Source organism: Megascapheus bottae, chromosome 13, assembly GCF_031878675.1.
Source record: "Megascapheus bottae isolate mThoBot1 chromosome 13, mThoBot2.hap1, whole genome shotgun sequence".
Lineage (NCBI taxonomy): Eukaryota > Metazoa > Chordata > Mammalia > Rodentia > Geomyidae > Megascapheus > Megascapheus bottae.
The window spans coordinates 47,629,413-47,652,950 of NC_143521.1; positions in this window are offsets into that span (position 1 = coordinate 47,629,413).

The following is a 23,538-nucleotide window of genomic DNA, read 5'->3' on the forward strand; positions in this document are numbered from 1 at the left end:
GACCAAGTTAATGACAATTCTCCAAACAGCTGTTGTATGATTCAGCTTCACTACTTCAGTTAATTAATCAGCACCTTGCTGGCAACTCTAGGGGAGAGACTCTTTAGATACTGGTAGCAAACAGACAATGCTTTCATATCAAATATGTTCAACAACATCTAATACAAAGATAAGTTCCACATCCGAGGGAAGGGACTATTGTAGCTTAGAATAACACTTAGTAAGCTTCCTTGGGTGGTCTTATAGATATGAACATCCTAGAATTACTACATATGCCACTTTCATTGTTGTCTGTAACCAGCCCAAATAAAGCACAGACAATCTCTAGGGTGCCTTGTTATCAGAGATGCTTCTTTTTATTGTAATAAATAAATATGTATTTGGAGGTGGATCGCACTGTATTTGATACATAATAAATCAAGCATAGTCATTTCTGGTTTTAGTCTGTCTCTCATTTGGAATTTGAATCACTGAGACAGTTCTCAGTTTTGACAACAATGAAGGCAGATCAAAACATTCAAATAGAGGCCACTCATCAAGCTACCGCAGCATTTAGCATGAGTATTATTGACTCTTTTTCCTTTCCCTGACTTTTTCTGTTCTAAAGGGAAGCAACCTCTTGTTCTCACTAGGAAGTCAATAAAGCTATACATATTTTATGAATGATAATGCACAGAAATCTTAAACAGACAGGATTATATCTATATTAGGCCCATGGACTCTGCATTTTTGTGCTTGTCCAAAGTTGTTGGAAAAATCGGTACTGAGTTTAGTGTAAAAGTTGTGTTAAGTTTCCTGTGGTCACGTGACCTTCCCTTGATTAAGAAAGTATGGTTCTTACTTTATTCTCTTTGTTACTTTCTATCCTTACCCTGCCATTATGAAGAAAAGAGATTTTAGAGACCCAACCAGCTTTAACCCTCAAAAATCAACTGCCTTCCTCTATGCCAACAGTGAGAGGAACCAGGCAACAATCAGGAAAGCAAGTCCTTTTGCAATAGACTCAAAGAAAATAAAGTACCTAGGAATTAGCTTAACTAAGAATGTAAAGGACCTTTTTGATGAAAACTTTAAAACCCTGGAAAAGGAAATTAAAGCAGAACTGAGGAAATGGAAAAACCTCCCGTGCTCCTGGATTGGAAGAATCAACATTGTGAAAATGACAATCTTGCCAAGGGCTACCTACAAATTCAACGCTATACCCATCAATATCCCAATGTCATTCTTTAAAGAAATAGAAGAGGCAATCCAAAATTTCATATGGAATAATAAAAGACCCCATATAGCAAAAACACTTCTTAGCAGAAAGAGCAGCTCAGGAGGAATTACAATACCAAACTTTAGACTCTATTACAAAGCAATAATTATCAAAACAGCTTGGTACTGGCACAAGAACAGGCCTGAAGACCAATGGAATAGAACTGAGGACCCAGATATTAAACCACAGACCTATGGCCACCTAATCTTTGACAAGGGAGCCAAAAAAATAGAATGGAAGAAAGACAGCCTCTTCAGCAAGTGGTGCTGGCAGAACTGGTTAAGCAGCTGCAGAAAACTAAAGTTGGATCCTTCTTTGTCACCCTGTACTAGAATTAACTCCAAATGGATCAAAGACCTCGAGGTAGAAGCTGACACACTGAAAACTTTACAAGAAGAAATAGGAGATACACTAGGCCTCCTTGGCACAGGTCAAAACTTTCTTAATAAAGACCAAGAATCACAACAAATCAGAGAAAGGCTGGATAAGTGGGACTGCATTAAACTGCAGAGCTTTTGTATGGCAAAGGACATAGCTAGTAAATTAGTTAAAAAATTGTCTTATATTTGCTCTCAAGTGATAAATACTCGCCCAGTGAAATTACAATTTCCTGTTAGGGGCATAATGAGAAATAGAATACGGCTTACCCTAAAAAAGTATGCATAAATAATATACAATTTGTGCATTAAGTCTTAATACATAATGATTACATAAGTCTTAAGAATGTACATGCATGTGTTTTCCACACTATGATTTGTCTGTCATTTTTCATTCCTTAGAGATAAAATTTGGAAGCAACATTTGCCTTGTGTGGACTGAAATGATCGTGCCTGGGAAATTTCTTTTGAATCCCTTCCCTTGCAATTTTCATCATGAAAATAAAGCATGGGGTTTCTTCTACACCTGCCAGGGGTCAGGAGGAAATCTTCATATCAAGAACTTGAAGTAGCATTAACCAATTCATTTGTACGATTTATCCAGTCATTCCATATGTACTGATGTAGACAATTATGGCTTCAGTTCTTTAATGAATCCTACATTATGGCAAAAGAATATCAGAGAGGCTATAATACTCCAGGGTACTATAAAGAGAAATGTCCCTTTTAAATTAGCTTTATGGCACTGAGGCTTTATGTATTTACTTGCAAGTTCAATATTAACTCAAAGTACATGACTTGAACCTTCTCTATTGCTGATAGGAAAGGCTTTTCTGGCAGTTATTAATGATGAGCCTTTTTTGAAAAAACGAAGGACAATTCTTACCTGCTACAGTTCTGCTACAAAGAGAACAGGATACTTACTTAATCCCAGGTAATCTAACATACAAACCATTGATAAGGAAAGGACTTTTGCCTAACCCAACCAGCTCAGAGTGTGATTTTCTTTGAGATTTCATTTATCAGTAGACATTTAGACTTTCTTTTTCCCCCTGAAATCATTGGTTTCTGGTTTGTGATCTATTTAAAGAGAAGAGATAAGAAAATTCACAGGGAAAAAGGCATTGATAGAGTCACTATTCAGTTTTTGTGGATCTCAGCCTTCTTAAAACTTTGTTGTTTTATGGCTTCTTTCTTTAGAAACTTTTATACACACTCAAAGCTTAAGCAAAGATGGCATGGATGGCGCAAGTGCCGCTATGATCCTGTGATACACACATCAGACATCATTAGATGTTCAGAGCATCTTTATCTCTGGTGTCTACAGAGCACATTTTCAGAACACAAAACTCCAAGCAGCCAACTACCACTAATCAAAGCTAGCATCTACAATGAAATTTATCTACCATCCAGGGCCTAGACTAGAAGTTGATAAATAGTAACTCCTTGGCCAAAGCTGCTGGTTCACCAATTTTTATTAATAAAGTTTTATTGGAATATAACAGCTCTTATTTATTTACATATTGCCCAGGGCTGCCTTGTTTCCTCAACGGAGTGGAGATGTTATGTCTGCTCCAAAATATTTACTCATTATTCCTTGAAAGGACAGTTTTGTGGACCCCTAGCTTAGATCTTTGTCAGTTTCATGTGGTATGCCTCCCTCTTCCCCCCCTCCCCAGAAATGGGCAGACAGAATAGGAAGCATTCTCAATGCCCAGTGGCTCTTGCCCAACCTGATCCTGGAGCCAATCTCACAAGCTTTGTTTAGCTCAGCTGGTCACTGTCACTGGAGCTGAGCACTATGACCTTCTCTTATGGGGCATTCTATTCTGCAGCTCTGTCGTGGAATCCTCCTTGACTGAATGCAGGGCTGGAACTTGCCTCGTCTGTGGAAGCCACTCTGTTGTGGTTAGGTCTTAGGCTTTGCCAACACGACATATGAGTTTGGGGCATATGGCTGTCACTCCTTCCCTGTGTGACCTCAGGCTTGGTGTTTTAAATGAGGATGATACTCATCCCTCATGAAAACTGTCTTCACAGGGGTGAAAGCATTTGTCAACTACAGTGCTCAGGCACTGCAGAATCCTCTTCCCCCTGTACACTCTGAAGATGATGAGCAAGTCCATTTTCCTTGTAGCATCCTTAAGAATTGCTGGTCTCAGTTTTCTTGGTTTCAGAATTTTTTGCTTTTTACTTTTCACCCTTTCTGGCTTTTCTGAATTTGGCTTAATTTCAGGTTTATTTGGGGAGACTGACTAGAATTCATCGTCTCCCCTAAATCAGTTTGTAGTTAAAAGGGATTCTTTATTATTTCATTCATGAATGAAGAAGGAGCAGGTAGATGACAATTCGAAGGAGGAAAAGAGTTAGGTCTATGATTAGGCAAATGGCAGGGCCAGAATCCTTCATAGGTGTTCGGATTAATGAACACTTCTACTCAGAAGAGGATTCTCCCAGAATCTTGAGGACGGGAAGAATTTTGCATGGTGTTGTAGGGGTGAGGTGAGGGATCTGGGCCTGTAACCAGTGGGGAGATAAATGAAGAAAGCAAAGGAGGAGACACACAGTGAGTACTAAAGGAAAGTGCTAGGCAAGAACATGAAGAGAATCAGGAAGGGGCTCTGTGCAAAGCAAAGGGACTTTGAAGTTAAACTATAACACTCCTGAGGGGATGGTAAGCTAAACCCTAAGATGACCAGATAGTAAAGGAATTTGGAAGTCAGAGAAAAAGAGTAAACTGAAATAGGATACTTGAATGGAAAATAAACTCATGAAGAAATGGAAACATTTGAACAAAGGAATATGTATATATATATATATATATATGTGTGTGTGTGTGTATGTATACTCTGTGTGTGTGTGTGTGTGTGTGTGTGTGTGTGTGTGTGTGTGTGTTGGCCTGGGGTTCACATGCAGCCTGGGCAATTCCAAGCTAGTGTTCTACAACTTGTGCTATAGATTCACTTCCAGGATTTTGTGGTAAGTCAGCAACAAGCGTCTCATGCACTATTCTACTCAGGGTAGTTTTGAACTACGATGCTTAGTTTTCAACCTCCTGAGTTGCTAGGATTACAGGAATGAGCAACTGGCTCTAGTTCCCACTTTCATTTTCTACTGTATAGCTAAGCCAGGTCATTGCTAAGACCCTGAAAACCCACAAGTTTTATTTGGGTATCCCACCGGACTATATGTTTTCTCAGACCTGTGTTATGAGAAAATCAATAGCTTTAACTGGAATTTACCAGAAGGATTGATTATATCAGAACGATTTTGACTCACACTAAATTATCTTAAATTGCTAACTGAAGTAGAGTGATAATCAATTGCAAGTTTAGTCTCATACATGTGTTTCTTCATGGTCGCAATCCTCACTGTATGGACTTGGTAAATGTTGACGTTGAATCTCTGCTTCTGTGTCCTTGGCCTCCATTGTCACATGCATATACTTCGCGGACCAAATCTACTCCCTGGGTAATTTCTGGCCATTGCCATTTTTGATAGGACTCTGGGACACTTCTGGCAAAGCTTAATGTACTTCCTCTCTGGCCCTGTTTGCTTCTTTTCTCTTCTGATATTTTATGCCCTGTTTCTCCTGTGTGTTCTTGCTTCTGCAATCTTCCTTTGGGATTGCTGCAGCATCTTTGATCTGTGAGACAATAAGTTGTACTGGAAGGAATGTGGACTCAAAATCTGCAGGAGGGTGAAGTGGAAGGCTGGAAGTATCGCTTCTTATCTTTGTTATCCTGAGGTGGGTGGGGGGTGATTTGCTTCTCTTTGTCCCCTATTTCTCTAGTTTTCCTTTCCTTGCCTGTAAAAAAATAATTTACTGCCATTTACTCTGGAGGACATTGTTTTACGTTAGAAATACTTAATGTGCCTAGTGTTGTGTCTTCTGCAATTTACATGCGTAGACAATGATGGCTGTCCTTCATGCGTGCATTAATTGGGTAGGAGGTTTTCCTTCCTCTCCTGCTTTGCCCAGTCTTGGTAGATGTTTCTTTGCATCAGGGAAGCCTATTTTATTACTGAACTGGCCAACTTCCCCATCTACCACTTCTTCCCTCAACCACCCCAGAAGATTTTCACTCCAGGGAACAAAACAGCCCCTTTCTCTAGTTCTTTCTCACTGGTATACTTGAAAGTCTCTCTGCTGAGTCTTCCAGGAAGGATCAAAAGAACCTCTGGGTTCCTGGAGCTTCAGAACATTTTAAATCTCAGGAGCCTTTAAATGGTTACTGCCTACAACATGGGATTACACAGACAGGAACAGGATTGACTTGTTAAGCCAAGACAGAGGGAAAATAGCCAAAATGTGAGGACAGGGAGTGTTTGCTTAGAAATGAGAAATGTGGGATTCTAGTCCTCAGCTTAATTCTAACTCATGGCCCAAGCTTCTCACCAAGCTGGGGCATTTTATCTTCAATTTACATTTCCTGGAGGCATCTACTCTTTAAAAAAAACAGTACTCAGGAGAAATTGTCAAACACAAATGACGAGCCTTTCTCTTATTGGAGTCCATTTGGGAAAGAAAAGGGGTCTAGAGGATCATTTTAAGCCATTGGAGGATACCACTGAGAAATTGCTTTGAAGGATTCCAAAGGGTATTTTAGTCAATCCACATGCATTTACTTTTTCTGCACTGTTTAGGAGAATAAAGAACTGTTCTTTTTTTCTTCTGTCCTTTCAATTTTTGCTGACTTTCCAGGAATCATGTCTCCATAGGAAGGTGGTGGGCAATCTTGAATACATTTAAAATAAGTTATTATTTGGGCTTGGTTCAAATCCTGTCTTCTAGCCCCACTGAGGAGTTTACTTTTGGGTAAGTTACTTCCCTTTTCTAGCTTTATTTCTCAGCACTTCATCAAGTTTAGCAGAAATAGCCCCTCCATGATGTGAGTAAACTATGGGCAGAAATATTGAGGACCTAAAACAAAGAATGCATGACTTATTTCCAAATGTGCTATTGTAAATGTGAGCTTGTTTTCGCCTGTGCATCCTCTTTTATGTATAGACGGCAGATAATTTCTAGCAGAGGCTCATTGGCTGTCCATGATAGAGTCCTATTGTGCCAATCCACCATTCCTTCTTTAACTTCTGTCCTCATTTGTCATTATCTCGATATCTTGCAAGGGTTAAATTCCCTCTACCTTCCAGGAGTGGATATCTACTGTTATTATTCAATGTTGAGTGAAGAAATAATCTGGGTGAAGACACTTGATGTATCTTAGTCACAGTTAGTATATTGTTGGCAATTGTTAAATCCTACCAGTATTCTTATTAGCTTCTATACTGCAGTGCATAGAACATTGTTTTGCCTACATTTAATTTTTTTTTGCCAGTACTGAGGCTTGTACCCAGGGCCTGAGCACTGTCCTTGGACTTTTCTCAAGGCTAGAGCTCTACCACTTGAGCCACAGCATCACTTCCAGCTTTTTTCTTTGTATGTGGTACCAAGGAATCGAACCCGGATCTTTGTGCATGATAGGCAAGCACTCTATCACTAGGCCAAACTCCTGGCCCCTACATTTAATTTTTTTATGTACATCTAATTTGCATTTTGGTTTTATTTTGCTTTGTTGGTTTCAGTAGCCTTTCATTTTTAAGGGAAGACAAATAAGGACCATTTTTCTATAGATTCTAGGATTCACAGTGAAATTAATTTGTCATATAAAGAATAAACCTAAGCAATAATTTAGGTTGCAAAGAAGATCTGATTAGAAGTAGGTTACGTTCCAAATTTTTCAGAAGGGAAATATTGTGGAAAATAGGATTGTTTAGTGGAAAGTGTGCTTTTATTGGGAGTGCTGGGGTTGAAGGATTTGTCTAGAAGGAGCCTGTAGACTTCATTTCCATGCACGCACACAGAGGGCAAGCTCTGCAGAGGGAAGACGAGTTGAGAACGAAAGCAGAAAAGCTGCAAAGAGAATTGAAGAGATTTTGATACAAGTGGGTATAAAATTAATGGGCTATATCGAGCCTTTCAATCACTCTTTTAAAATGGAACATGCAGCTTGTCAAGGGGTACGATTAACACTCAAAAAGCCAGGCATTCTCCATTTAGCTGTGGTTTAAAAAATGGGCCTTGATGTCAAATCCACTTGAATTCACATCCAGACTCTGTGATGTTCCAGATGCAAACTTGGTAAGTGAGTTATGTAATCCTCTCAGGCTAGCAGGATCCTAGAAATATAATACCCATTTTACAGAGTTTTTCTAATGAGATAATACATGCAACCACTTAGACGAATGCTTGGCACAAAATAAAGTCAGAATATAATACAAATAATGGTATCATAAATAATAATTATAAATAATATTAAGGATGCCATCAGATGTTTCTGTTTCCTTCCTTCTTCCCTTCCTTCCTCCTTCCCATCCTCTTTTCCTCCCTTCCTCCCTTCCTCTCTTCATTCCTTCCTTCCTCCTTCTCTCTTTCTCTCCTTCCCTCTCTCCTTCCCTTCCTGCCTTTGTGTCTTCTTGCTTTCCAGACTTCCTGCCTGCATGCCTGCCTGCCTTCCATCCGTCTTTCTGTCCTTCTTTCTTTCACTAGAGTTTGAACTGAGGGTCTCATGGTTTTTGGCAGGCACACTGTTTTGTACTGGTTATTTTGGATGCGGAATATAGTAGATTTTTCTGTCTGTGCTGACCTTGCACCATGATCCTCCAGATTTCAAACTCCTTAGTAGTTAGGATTACAGGTATGTGTCACCAGTGCCAAGATTCCTGTTTTTATGTACTACTCCGATGTTATAAATGTGACTAAGAGTCCCCATTTCTGTGAGAAAGACAAAAATTATGTTTGGAAGACCTTTACAAAGATGTGACCAGGAAAAAGAGAGGAAGAGAAAGAAGGAACCACAGAGAACAAGTAGATGGAGGAATTGTTATGAAGTTAATATACTTTAGGAAAAGAATCCTAAGGGGAGGGAATTCGACACAGTGATAGAGTGCTTGCCTAGCATGCATGAAGCCCCGGGTTCAATTTCTAGGTACCACATACAAAGAAAAAGCCGGAAGTGGTGCTGTGGCTTAAGTAGTAGAGCTTTAGTCTTGAGAAAGTCCAAGGCCCTGAATACAAGCCCAGGACTGGCAAAAAAACAAAAACAAAAACAACAAAAAAGAATCCTAAGGTAAATTCCTTCCTTGCTGCTGTGCTGATAAAAGTGTTAATCTGTTGACTTGAGATCCAGCCTATAATGAGATCATGGAAACCGGTTAGGTGTTAGGAAACTCATTGGCAATCATTTGGTGCTTCATGATTATAACATCCTTAAGCTTTGCTTCCTTTCTATATTTTTTTCTTTGTATGATGGCTTATGACCTTTGTCACATGTTAATTTAACTTAATTTCCATGCTGAAACACCTGGGGTAGGAAGGAGAAAACATGTATTTTATACAAAATGTTACACATAAAACATTATTATAATTCACATAAAACATGTATGTATATATGTTAATTATACAGTATATAACATGTAGATATATAGTATATTGTAATTAAATCAGGGCAGTGTAATGAAATCCACCCAAACACTGTTTGAGAAAGGGAACAGAAGGAAGAGTGACATGGGAATAAAATAAAGGGAATGAACTTGTTCAAAGTATTCTTTCACAACTAAGGAATTTTCATAATTAAACATCCTTATACCATTAATGAAAGTTAAATAGAAAATAAAATCAACTTAATTTACTTAATTTAGTTTTTCTTCTGAGACTGGCACTCAAACTCCATATCTAGTACTTTTAAACTCATTGGCAAGTGCTCTGTCAACTGAGCTATGTTCCAACTGCAAGATCATACAATAAATTTTAAACAAAACAAATGAACATAAAATGAGGTTACAGCGTGTTGGCTGTTGGGAATAGTCCTTGACTCTTCTGTGGTTGAGCTTCTAGAGCACTGGCCTTTCTGTGGTTCTGTGTGGACCACGCCATTCTCCATGTACTCTCTTCAATGCTCCTTTAGAGAGGAAAGTCTTTTTCCTACATGGAATCAGAATGGGCAAGTCTTGGGTTTGGTAGAGCAGCAGAAGCTGCCTTATGCTAACCAGTATATTTTACACTTTATGTAATATTTGTGAAGCATATAAAATATCTTGTTGATTTATAAGAATATATATATTCATACATAAACACAAAATCTTGGGGGGCTCATTGTTTTATAGCTGAAATTCTCTTACACATAATATATGACACATATATGGACTATGTGAACATTTAAATATTATTTATATACTCTATATTTTTATTTATAAAAAAGCAAACCTATATGGGATGATTTAGACCAACACAAAGCATGAAAATAGTGTAAGTACTTCAGAGAGAAAGGAAAGTTATCAAACTTGGTTGCACTGAGTTCCTAACCAATGTTTATTTGAAAGATTTCTCCATCTGAAGTTAGTTTTGGTGTCTGAAGACTTGCAACAGTACAAAGCACCAGAGCTCTCAATTCTCATTCATTTAACTACTGTTTCTAGATACCTTCCCCAAGCCTCCAGTGATCAGGACACAGACTGGGGCCCTGCTCTCCTGAGACCTGGGGAAATGGGACAAGTAACAGGTGGTTATCACTTAGCAGTTATGTGCTAGAACTCAGGAATGATGAGTTTGTTTGGGGAAATTACAGATCAAATGCTGTCCCTGGGCATGGTATCTAGGCCAGTGACCCATAGATATCTAAAACAGGAGAGCTGGGAGAGAAGGGGGTGATGAGAGAGATGTCTTAAGGTTGCCCTCGCTGAATGAACTCAGAGACAAAGAAAGCCTTATAGACTTAGATGGGATACAGGTAGGAGGGTACCTTGTTGAGGAGTGAGTGCTAAGAAGTAGGTAAAGGTTTGAGTTTGTAGCAGAAGAAATCCCTCTCTGGTGGTATCTCTCTTTGCAACAAAGATTTGGAGGCTATCTGTCCAGCCCTGCGGCTGAATTGCAGACCTGCCTGAAAGGGAGAGAAGCGGACACACTCAAGTAATCTCAGGTTTGTTTTCACCCGGGAATTTTATGGTTTTCTGCTTTGGGTTTAGTATTTCTGCCACATGAACTACTATAACGAAGCTTCTATTTTGTATCCATCAAGTATTCATAACATACCTGAAGAAGTGTTCTGGGACTTTGTAGCCGAAAGTAAGCCTGATACCTTGGGGTTCTCTTGTAACAAGGTCTGTATTCATTGTCTTGGCAGGAAGATGAATAATGAAATACCATTAGGCAACCTGTTATTTCTGTTATACTTGAAGATAGGAAAAACAGAGAAATAACATCCTTGATGGAATTTAATATGTACTTTATGGGTCTTTTAGTGACTGTTTACTTGACTATATTGTTTTCTAAACATGGGGGCTCAGTAATATCATCATATTGAAGAACTACTATAGAGACACAATGGTATAATGGAGGGAGCCCACGTGGTTTAGTATGAATATTGCTTTTTTTTTTTTATGGATCCTGTGTTCTATGGCCCATGGCAAATTTTAGGGGCTTTTCTCAGTCTCAATTTCATCTTGTGTAAATTACAGATGATACTGCCAATTGTGATTGTGAGATAGAAACGATGAGAGGAGATCCTGTTTATAAAATGCCAAATGCAGTCTGAGTCTCTGGGAGCTCTACTGTAAGGTGTAGGGCTATCTCCTGCAAGGGAAGGCAATTGTTCTCAGTTCTGGGAAAGTCTCACAGAGCTGATTCTGTTCATCTGGTAAGCTCTGTGTGGTACCTTTCCAAGTACAGTCTTAATAATGGTTCATTTTCCTTGAGTACTACCTGAGCCAGACATGAATCATTTTCATTTAAAAACCCGAATCACCATGTCATTATATTTAAGTTTAATTGATGAACAAGAATGCCATGATCCCAAGTAACTGAAATCTCCTTTTCTCTGTAGCTAATCTCTATGAAGTGAATATAAATAATTTGGACTTTTTAATGCAGCCTTAAACATTTCAGTTAATAATGAATAGGTAACATCCCTAAACATTTCCCTTTCCAAATGTTTACTAGAAATTCTTTAGTTTACATAAACACTAAGTAGATCTTCATTATCTTTAATAATGACTCAGGAATTGAGCAGAGTCAGAAAAGCCCTTTGAGTGATTGTTAAAAGCATTCTCTTCTACATGAGATCTGGAGAGCTCACCACTGAAGTTCCTGGGATTAAGACTCCAAATTGGGGCTGAAGTAGCTCATCTTATGTGTTTTCTTGACCAGTGCCTTTTAAGTTAGTTCATCATTTTATACCATCATTTCTTCACTTAAGAAATTGCACCTAATTTGATATATGACATCCTTTGGGCATGTTTGACCCTTCTAAGTATGATGGCTCTTTCGGGGGCTGTGTGAATACAAACATTTTTATGTTGTGACAGTTGGTCTTCCATTATGATAAAAAAAAAAAGACCTGAGATAATCAATTTACAAGAAGGAAAATTGTTGACTCCACATTACAATCATGGCAGTACACATGGTAGAGTCTGCTCACTTCAGGTTGTTGGGGAAATGAAGAGATAGTAGCAGGACTGGAGAACCAGTATCTCCTACAAAAGCACACCCCCAGTGACTTAACTTCCTCCCCCAAGGTCCCAACTCTGAAACATTCCAGCACTTTTCCAGTAGTGCCACAGTCTGGCAACAAAGGCATTAACACACTCATTTCTCAGAGACATTTCACATTCAAACTATATTATAGTATTGTGTATGTGTGATGTCTTCTAATTATTTTATTAATTTGAAGATAACAGAAACAACTTGATTTTCTCTATTATCTCCATGTTCCGTTAAAAATTATACTTGATGTATAACTTCATAAGTATTCTCCTATCCAACCTCACCTTTGAAACTACTTCTCACTTAGATAAGTTATTAATCAAAATTGCCCTGTTCACTAGATGTACATTTATCTCTATTTAGCCAAAACATTTCATCCTAAAACTTAGAATCAATGCTTGTACTTTAGGTATGTTTAGCAGAAAGTTGCAAGATTGTACCTAATTGGTCCTGGCCTTTCCTGTCTTGTATGTAACAGCTAATCCTTGTTCTCTCACTGACTTGCCATTCGGACCCATATCCTGGTAATGGGCCCCTCGTTCCCCACAGCATCAGAGAACAGGATTCTGAAAGGGTTCTGTTGTCCAACACATTTTTTGCTTATCCATCCTCGATGCTGTAAAGTGAATGGAGTGTGTCCTTGTATAATTTAAAGCCATTTCCCATTTGTTTGGAAGTCTTTGGAGGTGAAGAACAGCTGGCTCCTCCACCCACCGTGTAATAAACACTGATCCACTTGAAGGCTGTTAGTAACTCATCTCTCAGCTCTGTCCTCCGAATTTCCCCCACAGCCCTGTAATCTTTCCCAGCTCTAATTCCCAGGGCTTTAATTATTTCCATTTCTGTCTTCTGGCCACTTTGAAATATTTGTCAGTGTTACATGGCATTGCATCTAGAAGGTTCTTCTGACAGCTCTAATTCATGTCTTCCTGAAGGTATCACAAATTTCTCCATTTCTGAGCCTGATCCTTTTGTCCCAGCTCCCCCGTTATTTGGCTATTCTACACTGGGATTTACGAGATGTGAGTTTTAGTTTTTGCTCTTTGCCAACTAGTTGTTTGGCATTAGGAAAATTCTTCTAACTTGATGAGTTTCAATTTACCTGTAAAATGGGGAAGGGAAAAAAAAACTCACTAACTTCATCTACTTCAAGAGTTCTTGGGAGAATCTTAGAGGTAACAGACAGGAAAGGCTTTTTTGAGAAATGAAAATGTCTGTGGAAAGTGATATGTGATTTTTCATCTAGCTTTATCTTATCAGCTACCTCCTTGATAAGAAATTTCTTATTTTTTATATTAATCCTCCAAGGCTTTAAAAAAACTTCATTCTTAATAGACTCGTCTATCTATCCATGTAATTAATCAAAATTTAGTATGATCTACAATGTGCCAAAGCACAAAAGATGAGACAACCTGGTAAGGAAAATAGTCATGATACTGACCCTCATGAGAGGGTGAGTAGACATTTGATTGGACTTGAGAAGTGTGCTGGGCTAGGGTAAGTAGAGGCAGAAAGAGAGGAATTAATTGAATAGATAAACATGTTTCAAATTGTGTTATTATGAGTGAGAAATGAAAGGAATTAGTAGAATATAGAGGGGCAGGATGTAGGGAGGATTCCCTGAGGCAAATGACCTTAAAGAAGAAACTTAAAGTAAAATGAAGGAGGCTGGAGTATGGAGAGAAAAATTCAGATATGCATGATCAGTGTCTATGGAAATATTTTAAATTAAGCTTGATGGTGAATTTTATCTAGCTTCTAAATTTCTATTGTAGCATGTTTGAGAACATAGGTATATAAATTTATAGATGACTGAATATTCATAAATTCCACGTGGGCGCTAAAATATTTTTAAACTAAATGTACAATCAACAAAAGCTCAGAGAATATCACTTCAGTTGGGTGCAGAATTGGTTCTGAGTGAAGTTTTATGAACTGCGCCGACTTACAAAATTTCAAGATCAGCAGTTGAGTCGAAGAAGTAAAAAGGAGAGAGCTGCTGGTTCATGAATGAGCTGTAGAGGGAAGGATAGGCAGCACTGAAGAGGCCCTGTCTTGTCTTCAGCCAATATTTTAATTATCCCATTTTTCCATTGTTTCTATATATTGCATTTATCAAAATTCTTTGTTCATAATTCTGCATATTTTCATCCAAAACCATATTTACTATTATGTGTAGGTTGACCCTAATTTTCTTACTTGCACTTCCAATTATCGTCAAGGGTACACACAAAACTCCTTGGCATGATAAACGTAACGGGTCTCTTCCTGGTGGTTTTTGCCAATGACCTAAAGGACTTGCACCTGAATTAGACATGTGCCCACAGAAAGATGAATGTTTTTTTCACCTCAGGATGCCTGGTGTGTACCCAGTAGTGTGCTGCAAAAAAAATCACACTTGTAGAGTTTTCTGTGCATTAATTGCTCTGCTACATGTTCTATATGATTCTTTCCTTCCTTCTTCTTCTTCTTGCTCTTCTTCCCCTCTCTCTCTCTCTCTCTCTCTCTCTCTCTCTCTCTCTCTCTCTCTCTCTCTCTCTCTCTCTCTCTCTCTCTCTCTCTCCCTCTCTTTCTTTCTCTCTCTCTTTCTTTCTCTCTCTCTCCCCCTCTCTTTCTTTCCTTCTCTTCTCTCTCTCTCTCTCTCTCTCTCTCTCTCTCTCTCTCTCTCTCTCTCTCTCTCTCTCTCTCTCTCTCTCTCTTTCTTTCTTTCAAAAATGCTGTGAAGGGCCGGGAGGTTGGCCTAGTGGTAGAGTGCTTGCCTAGCATGCACGAAGACCCGGGTTCGATTCCTTCCATAGAAAAAAGCTGAAAGTGGTGCTGAGATTCAAGTGGTAGAGCTCTAACCTTGAGAAAGTCCAAAGACAGTGCTCAGGCCCTGAGCTAAAACCCGGAACTGGCAAAAAAAAATGCTGTGAAATAGATATAATGAATCTATATTTGAACAAAAAAGGAGAACATACATCACATGGACATTTTTACAATTTCTTCAATTTTATACAGTACAGGTTGGCTAGGAATTAAAATGTTGTTGCCTATTTTGTTTTTATTACAACTGCTATACTCTACCATTGTTGTATAAGAGAAACCATAGATGAGATATAAACAAATCCATATGACTGTATTTTAATAAAAACTGTATGTTGGCCTGGTGGCTCACTCCTGTAATTCTAGTTGCTCAGGAGGGTGAGATCTGAGGATCAAGTTTCAAAGCCAGCCCGGGCACAAAAGGACCTGCAACTTTTATCTCCAATTAACCTCTAGAAAAGGGGAAGTGGAGCTTGGCTCCAGGGTAGGGTGGTAGCCTTGAGCTGAAGAGCTCAGGGACAGTGAGTTCTAGTCCCAGGACCCACAAAAACAAAACAAACAAACAAACAAAAAATCTCTTTATAAAACCAAGTGGTGAGCCAAATTGGGCCTGTGGGTTATAATTGTCCAGTCCTTGTTAATGAGACTGATGGCAATAATACATGAATAGAATCATGAGAAAGCTCTTGTGCAAAGTGAAGTTAAAGTTGAGCTCCTGAGGGGATGGTTAGCAGAACAGTGATGTGATCAGATGGTGAAAGGTGAGATACTTGAGTTGAAAATAAACTCATGAAGAAATGGAAATATTTGAACAAAGCAACACATATATATGAGTATGTGTATGTGTGTGTGTGGAAATATTTGAACAAAGCAACACATATATATGAGTGTGTGTGTGCGTGTGTGTTGGTCTGGGGCTCAAATACAGCCTGGACACTCAAGGTTGGTACTCTACCACTTGTACTATAGATTCACTTCCAGGTTTTTTTGGTGGTCAAATTTGCTAGGTTTTCCGTACATATACCCTTGACTGTTCTTTCTACAACTCTTCTCTTTGGGGAGTGTGCTTCAGGGCTTTGTTAGCAGATAAGAAAAATGACAGCCAGAATAAATAATTATTTTTTAATGTTAATACTCTGGTCAATGATAGAGCCAGGATTTTCTTCCAGACCTCTAATATCTGTTAGCCTATTAAGAAATAGTTTTGTTTGTTGCTCGATATCCAACATGTCTCCTTTTCTTCATATAGAATCTTGTATAAGTTGAACTGCTTCTGTCTAATTATTAAGTACATTTCCTAACATTTCTTACAGTGGTGAGTGGATCTGTTGTGGTTCTAGTCAATGGGGCTATAAATATGTACAATGCTTTCAGCTTCTAGGCACTGGCCTTAACGAATATGACTTTCACATTGTCTTATTTCTCTTTCCACCGCCGATGGGGATATTCTTATGGTGGCCAGCTCTGACTCAGTTCTTCAGACTGGAAGCGGAATTGAAGATGACTTACTTTCTAGAATCATTTAGGCTGTATCTAAATGATGAGTTAGCCTCTAAATGAATGAACTTAGCATTCCAGCCAACACATGTTTCTCTTATTTCAACCACTGTTATTTGTAGTATGTTTGTTTTAGCATCTGACCCTATCTACTGACAACCATAAAGAGTCCATTTCCAGGAAAGAAAAGGAATATTTCTTAGGAGCAGGAGGTTATGCAGTTGAAGTATGTGGGGATACATGAGCAGAAACTGTGCCATTTTTGTTTTGTGTCTTAGTCAAAAAAAATCTTGCTGTCTTTCTGCTCAACTTTGACTTTACTTTTTTCCTCTTGCTTTTTTGTGCTTTATTTTTGGGCAACATCTTCTCTTTTCCCCTTTAATTTTTTCTTGTTCAAACCCTGAACTTTCTTCTACAAAGCCTAGTATTTTCTTAGTTTCTCCATTCTCCATAGCCTCAAACAGAAGTACAAACATTCTACAACTGGTCATCAAACTCAAACCAGGTAAAGCAAATTTGAACATAAATAGGAGATGATAATATTCATATAATAGTGGAGAAATTAAACTTCACACTATTGTGACATATTCTCTTTTATCTGTTTAGACCTGTGTCTTCCTGTCTTTGTGTGGTAAAACTCTCTCCCTTCTCCTGACCTTTGGCTTGATCTTTGATGCCCAACTTTCTGTCCAGGACTGTTACTCTTTGTCCCATTTCTATAATCTCTCCAGATCCTGGTTGGTTCCAGAAATATTAAGAAAACACATACTGGGGGATTTCTACAGCCCTGGTTTCCTTGTACTTTTTCATTGTCCCTTTTTTGGACAGTTGGTATTTAAATTTATGTCAGTTATAAGGGGAGAATCTACCTGCCTAGTTGCTTATGTTTTGGTGGTATGGATGAGTGAATGAGGAGATACCACCCATTGTCAACAGAAGCCCTGGAGGAGGTTAGACACTAGTGATATGCAGAGAGCATCTGAATAGAGGTGAAGCAAATCCATCTAAGTAGTTCTTTTTCTTCCCTGTATAGCTAGCAAAGAACCCAGGCACTATCCCTCCATAGGTTTACAGCAGCTTCTTCTCCCCCCTGCAGGGTTATGAATTGGGATCCTTAAGTTTTAAATTGCTCTGCCTTCTCTGGGTACGTGATTGCGTAAATATCAGATGCTGTAGGAGAGAAGCAAATGCCTGCTCTCAAGATCTGGATTATTGCCTATTAAGTGACATCCAGAAGAATCTCCAGACTAGCATCCCCAGCTCACCAAATCAGAAGCCAAACCTACCTTAGGAGTGCTGCCTCAGAAAGGCGAAGCAAATCATTGTAACCATGTAGATCCAGAGACCATTAATGTTTCTCATGCCCTGTGGTAGGAGGAAATATATTAAAAATTGATTTTTGGTTCCTGCCTTTGTCTGTGTAACATTTATAATAAAGTATACAGAAGAAAATATCCTTTAAAATTGATATTTCAAAGCATTTTGGGCTTGTTGATGTTAAAATAAATTTTTATTAATGGCTCCATATTGTATAGGAAAAGGTCAGCTTCTGAGTATGATAATTTTATCTTCTTAAAAAGAGAGATGGTGTTAGTGTTCTTTAATAATTATGTACCAAAGCCAAATTTTTGCTACATTACATTGTTAGATGTAAAATAATCATTTGGATGTAGTATAATGGTTAGCTTGTTTCTTCTTTTGTCTTTCGTTTATCTCTTCCCCTGTTTCAGTATACGGTAGAGGGTTACTTGTTCTTTCTGTATAGTCAGTAAGTGTAAGCCGGGTCTTCTCCATCACGTCTTTGTCTCTGGGATTCTATGATCAGCTTCGTCTTTTTATAATTGAAGAAGGCTTTGTTCATTTGTGCAGAACACAGTTCATTTTTCATTTTATTCTGTCTCTGCCTCAGCTTCCTGGACATGAAGTGGAAATACAACCCTGTGAATACTTTTGTGGGTTTTTTGTTTTGTTTTATCTTGTTTTTGTTCTTAATTTTTGTTTTCTTAGCCACTTTACATAAAATCTAGTTCAGATATACTAAAGTATATCTTGCCCCATTTGTTCTGAATGCTTCAGAATGGCTCTTAGCTGCAATTCCCCAGAAATGAGATCTCATGGTACATTTTCTGGTGACTTTCATTTATCTGGTATTATTTTACTACTGATTTGAGTTTATCATATAGGGTTATAACCTGATAGAAATAACACAGTCAAATGCCTGGATTTGTCATGTGTTTTGTAATTCCCTTGATGACGTGTGCATATCAGCAATCAGTTTTTGATTCAGAGAACTGGCAGAGGCTGGGCACGCTAATTGCCCAACCACCTAAAGTGTAGAAAGAATGACATTTTATGCTACCGAATTCATCATATTTTTAGAAAGATGATATGATAGATTAATAAAACATAGCAACTCTTCTATGCAAACCAAATGTTTATAATAAATGGAGCATAATCTATCTGTTCTGCTGTAAAGTGAATTAAAGTAGTCTCCAGCCAGTAAACTCAAACAGAATAGAGAAGATGGTTAGGTGACCTCAACAGACAAAAATCTTACTATTGAATACATTATTTTCTTTCAAATGGTCTTCTCTTGTCACGTTGGAGTGAGTTCAATGTAATGCTGGAGTCTTTTCTTTTGCTGGATGCAAATTGGGTACTTAGAAGCTGGGGGCAGGGTGTTAACTCACATCTGAATGGAGTCCTCTAAATGCCAAGTGAAACTGTTGTCATTTGGATGTGATTGTCCTGTTGTAAGAGGAGCTAGCAGGTTTTAAATATTACTGTGGCACCCACAGTATGTGACAGCTGAGGGCAAATTCATGTACATTGTAATGCAAATGTATCAGGTAGCCATTAGAACTCAGGTTTCTCAAAGTACATTTACATTTTACCTTTATGTTAAGGACAAGCAGAAGCCATGTTAGTCTTCCAAAGAAATTGAAGGAAAGTGGGGGAAAAAAAGCTCTACTTTTTCTGAGCTCTACTTTTTTACGTTTGTATGAATTGTGTCTAATGCTATCCATTTCTTAGGCCCTCAATTTCCCATTGTGGTCATATATTCAATAGGCAGCATCTTTATTTTGTTCACTGTTTTTTGTTTGTTTTATTTTGGGAAGTTTTGCAGCAAGCTTAGCTAAACTGCCATTCTATTCTTCAGCATAAGGGGCTTATATATAGTTAAAGAAATATAGAAGAAAACTTGGGGGGGGGGGCACAACATTCAATAAGAAATGTACTCATTACCTTAGTTACATAACTGTAACCCCTCTTCGTATCACCTTTACAATAAATTAAATAAAATAGGTAATGGTATGCATTGGGCACCATTTCATTAGATACAAGGACAAGGAGAGAAATTGTATAGGGTGAGATTTTAACAGTTTCAGCATACGTGCAGAAGAAGCATCATCTATACAGACATGAGTCCTTGGTGTGACGAGCACTATGAACAGACAGGCAAGGCTGTGGAAAGATGCTTCAGCTATGATAGTTAATGACAGTGTTGTATTCCAGAGGAGATAATGAGGATCATTATCATTTTCCTTCCCCTCATCCACTCCTTTATTTCTTTTTTCTTCCTCCCTTCTACCCCTACAATTTCTCTCTTTATTTTGTCCATTCTCAGTAGTTAGAAACATCTTACAAGTTCTTACAATTACTGTATTAGTCCATTACAGCTGTCATACCACACCGGCTATGTGGTCTAAACAACAGAAATCTAGAGGCCTTTCTAGAAGGCCAAGTTCAAGGTGATCAGTGGATTTTGCCTCTGGTTTTGCTTACTGGCTGTCACCTTCTTTCTTTGCCCTCAGATGGCTTTTTCTTTGTGTGTGCACACACTTTTGATGCCTCCAGTCTTACAGACCCATCATGATTATTGGATAAGTACCCACCTTTATTTTATTGTTTAATTTCTTAAAGGTTCTGCTTCTAACTGCAATCACATCATCTTAAGTTGGGTCATGAATGCCTAAGTATGGTAACGAGAGGCAGTCTAAAGCAGCTAATTCAATGATAGTGGGGGATATTAAGCCATTGGACAGACTGAATGCTCTCTATTTCCATCTAGGAGAGATATCATTGTGAGGACACAAACATCTTACCCCTCCATGACACAAACATCTACCCGCAGGTTAAATTCCCACTTACCTTTTCTAAAACATCTCTCTCTAGATATCAACTTTCTCCCTCTTAAGAATCAGAAGCCTGTATACATGCTGGGATGTTGTGATGGAACCACTAGATGTTAAGAACCTTAATTTAATGATTAAGCAAACATTTTTTTGTTTCTCTTTTCTGCCCTACATCAAAGCTTCCTCCCTACTCTCCTGCTTATTTGCTATTCACCACATACCCTAACTTTCATCTTTTTTTTTTTGGTTGGGGAAATATATAGAGGGGTTAGTTACTTTTGCCAGGTAGTAGATGCATTACTTCTCACACATTGATACCTCTTCATATGTTTTTGTCCCATTTCCTTCCCCCTACTCCCTCCCAATCCTCTTATTTCCCCTATTCTCTTTCCTATTTCCAATGAACAAATAAACATATATATGATATACTAGGTAATAAAGTCAAATACAATAACAATATGAGATTAACCAAAGGACAACGAGAGAGAAGACAAATAGCATAGTACATTAAGAACAACAATCACACAAGATAAAGCTCTTGTTTCCATATCCTGGAGATCCTTTTATTTAGCCTCATTCTATATGACCTTTTCTTTCTAGGTTTTGTGCTATTGTAATCCTCTGCTAGGAGAGACCTAGATGTATACTAATTATTACAAATGAGGGAAACTATTGAGCCTAAATTCCTTTGAGTCTAGATTACTTCACTTAATATGATTTTTCCAAGTTTCCATTTTCTTACAAATGGGTCAGTGTCATTCTTTCTGATGGCAGCATAGAATTCCATTGTGTGTAAGTACCATATCTTCTTGATCCAATCGTCTACTGAGGGGCATCTGGGTTGGTTCCATATCTTCGCTATGCAATAAACATCATTGTGCTAGTGGCTTTAGTATGTTCTTGTTTCTAGATGTTTGGGGAAATGCCAAGGAGTGGATTTGCTGGATTATAGGGGAGCTCTATGTACTTTCATCTTTTTGATGCTCTCATTTGCTCTCCTAAATCTAACTTAATTGTGCTGTGAGGATTTCAGTAATTCTATTAGTTAGCAAATAAAAGCCCTTTGTCATTCTGGTCATCATTCCCTTCATCATCACTGTGGAAGATTTACTGTTGATCCATTGCTTTCACTTATTTGGTTCTCCCTGCTATACCTAGAGCTACCACTGTGAGTCATATATTATAGATGTGAAACCAGACCTTTGGCTTATTTGCATATGAGAAATTACAAAAAAGTTCCTTTAGAACTTGAGTAATCACTCAAGATTGTAGAATTTATTGATAGCTGGATGTAAATTCAACTCAAGAAGCTTATTTCTAGCAATTGCACTATTAATGTCTATACTCTTAGAAGTATATAGCATAACTTAGATCTTGAAAAGACTTAGAAACTACCATATACAATTCAGAATTAACCAGAGATGGGGGACATATAGTCAGTGGAACTAACTTCTAAGGCCCACAAACTCCTTTGACTAAGCCCTATGGAGGCCATCAAATGCAGAACTTGAAATTTAATATATCTGAGATCTTTTTAAATATATATGTATATTAAATTTGTCTCTGTAATTAATAGTAAAGAACTAAATACCAAAGATTTTCCACCATTGATTTAGTAGCAGCAGTACAAACAACAGTAGTCCTTTATTCACTGTCAGAAGATAAACACTTTAGCAAGGTTGCTGTTGGATTACTCTTTCTTTCTTTGTTTCTTTTTTTTTACCTAACATCAATACCAGCCAAGGTAACTCACACAAGGGGCCCTTGGCAGAAAAAGGTTTCCTACCCTTGATTTAACCTAATGACAAAATCCAGGTTCTAAATGTTTGTTGTTGTATTTTTTTGTCTGTCATGGGTCTTGAACTCTGGGCCTGGGCTCTGTCCCTGAGCGATTCAGCTCAAGGCTACCATTCTATTTCTTGAACCACAGCACCACTTCTGGTTTTCTAGTCATTACCTGGAGATATGAGTCTCAGGGTCTTTACTGCCTGGGCTGGCTTTGAACTATGATCCTCAGATCTCAGCCTCCTGAGTAGCTAGGATTACAGATGTAAGCCACCAGGCCTGGCTTCTAAATGTATTTTACCCCCATGTGGGGAGTCCAGTGAAATGCCATCCAACTGGGCAATTGGAATTATTATTGTTATTTCGGTTAATAAAAAGTCAAATAGGTTTCAGTTTATCCATTAGATAGATAAAGAAACTGAGATCAGAAAAGGGTTGAAAACAACTACATAGTTTATAACTGGCCTAGCCTCTTTGAGTTATAAACTGGTTTTCTCTTCTCCCCTTGCCTGCACCCACAGACTTGTCTTCCCATCCCGATCCTAAGACTTAACTTCTGTCTTACTTGAACAAATGTCACATAAACAAAGCATAGACATAGGCTAAGGTGCAATCAATTTGCCTGTGAAGCTGCTGATCCACACCTCCTGAAATAAATTGTATTCTAAATGAGAGAGGTGAAATAATGGGATCTACATCACTTCAGTGTTTCATTAGTCAAAAAATATTTTCGGGGTCGGGGCTTGGCTCAGCGGAAGCGCCCTTGCCTGGCAAGCGCAAGGCCCTGGGTTTGGGTCCCAGCTCTGGAAAAAAAAAGCTATAAGAGACCAAAAAAAATTAAAAAAAATATTTTCCACTTTTATATGACCATGGACAAAAAAACCAGGACTTGGGCCCCCAAGGTCATGGTGAGGTTTAAATGAACTAATAAGGATCCCATGGTTTTCTGAGATAGCACAGATAAACTATGACTGGTATTGATCCTGTGGCCGATAGTCGTATCATTCTGGACTATGTGACAACATCTATTCTGTTCTCATATAGCACTGACACACACACTGTGGAAACACACACACACACACTCACATGTACACATATGTATATTTGCACACACATCACATTCTTAAGCAGAGAACAGTT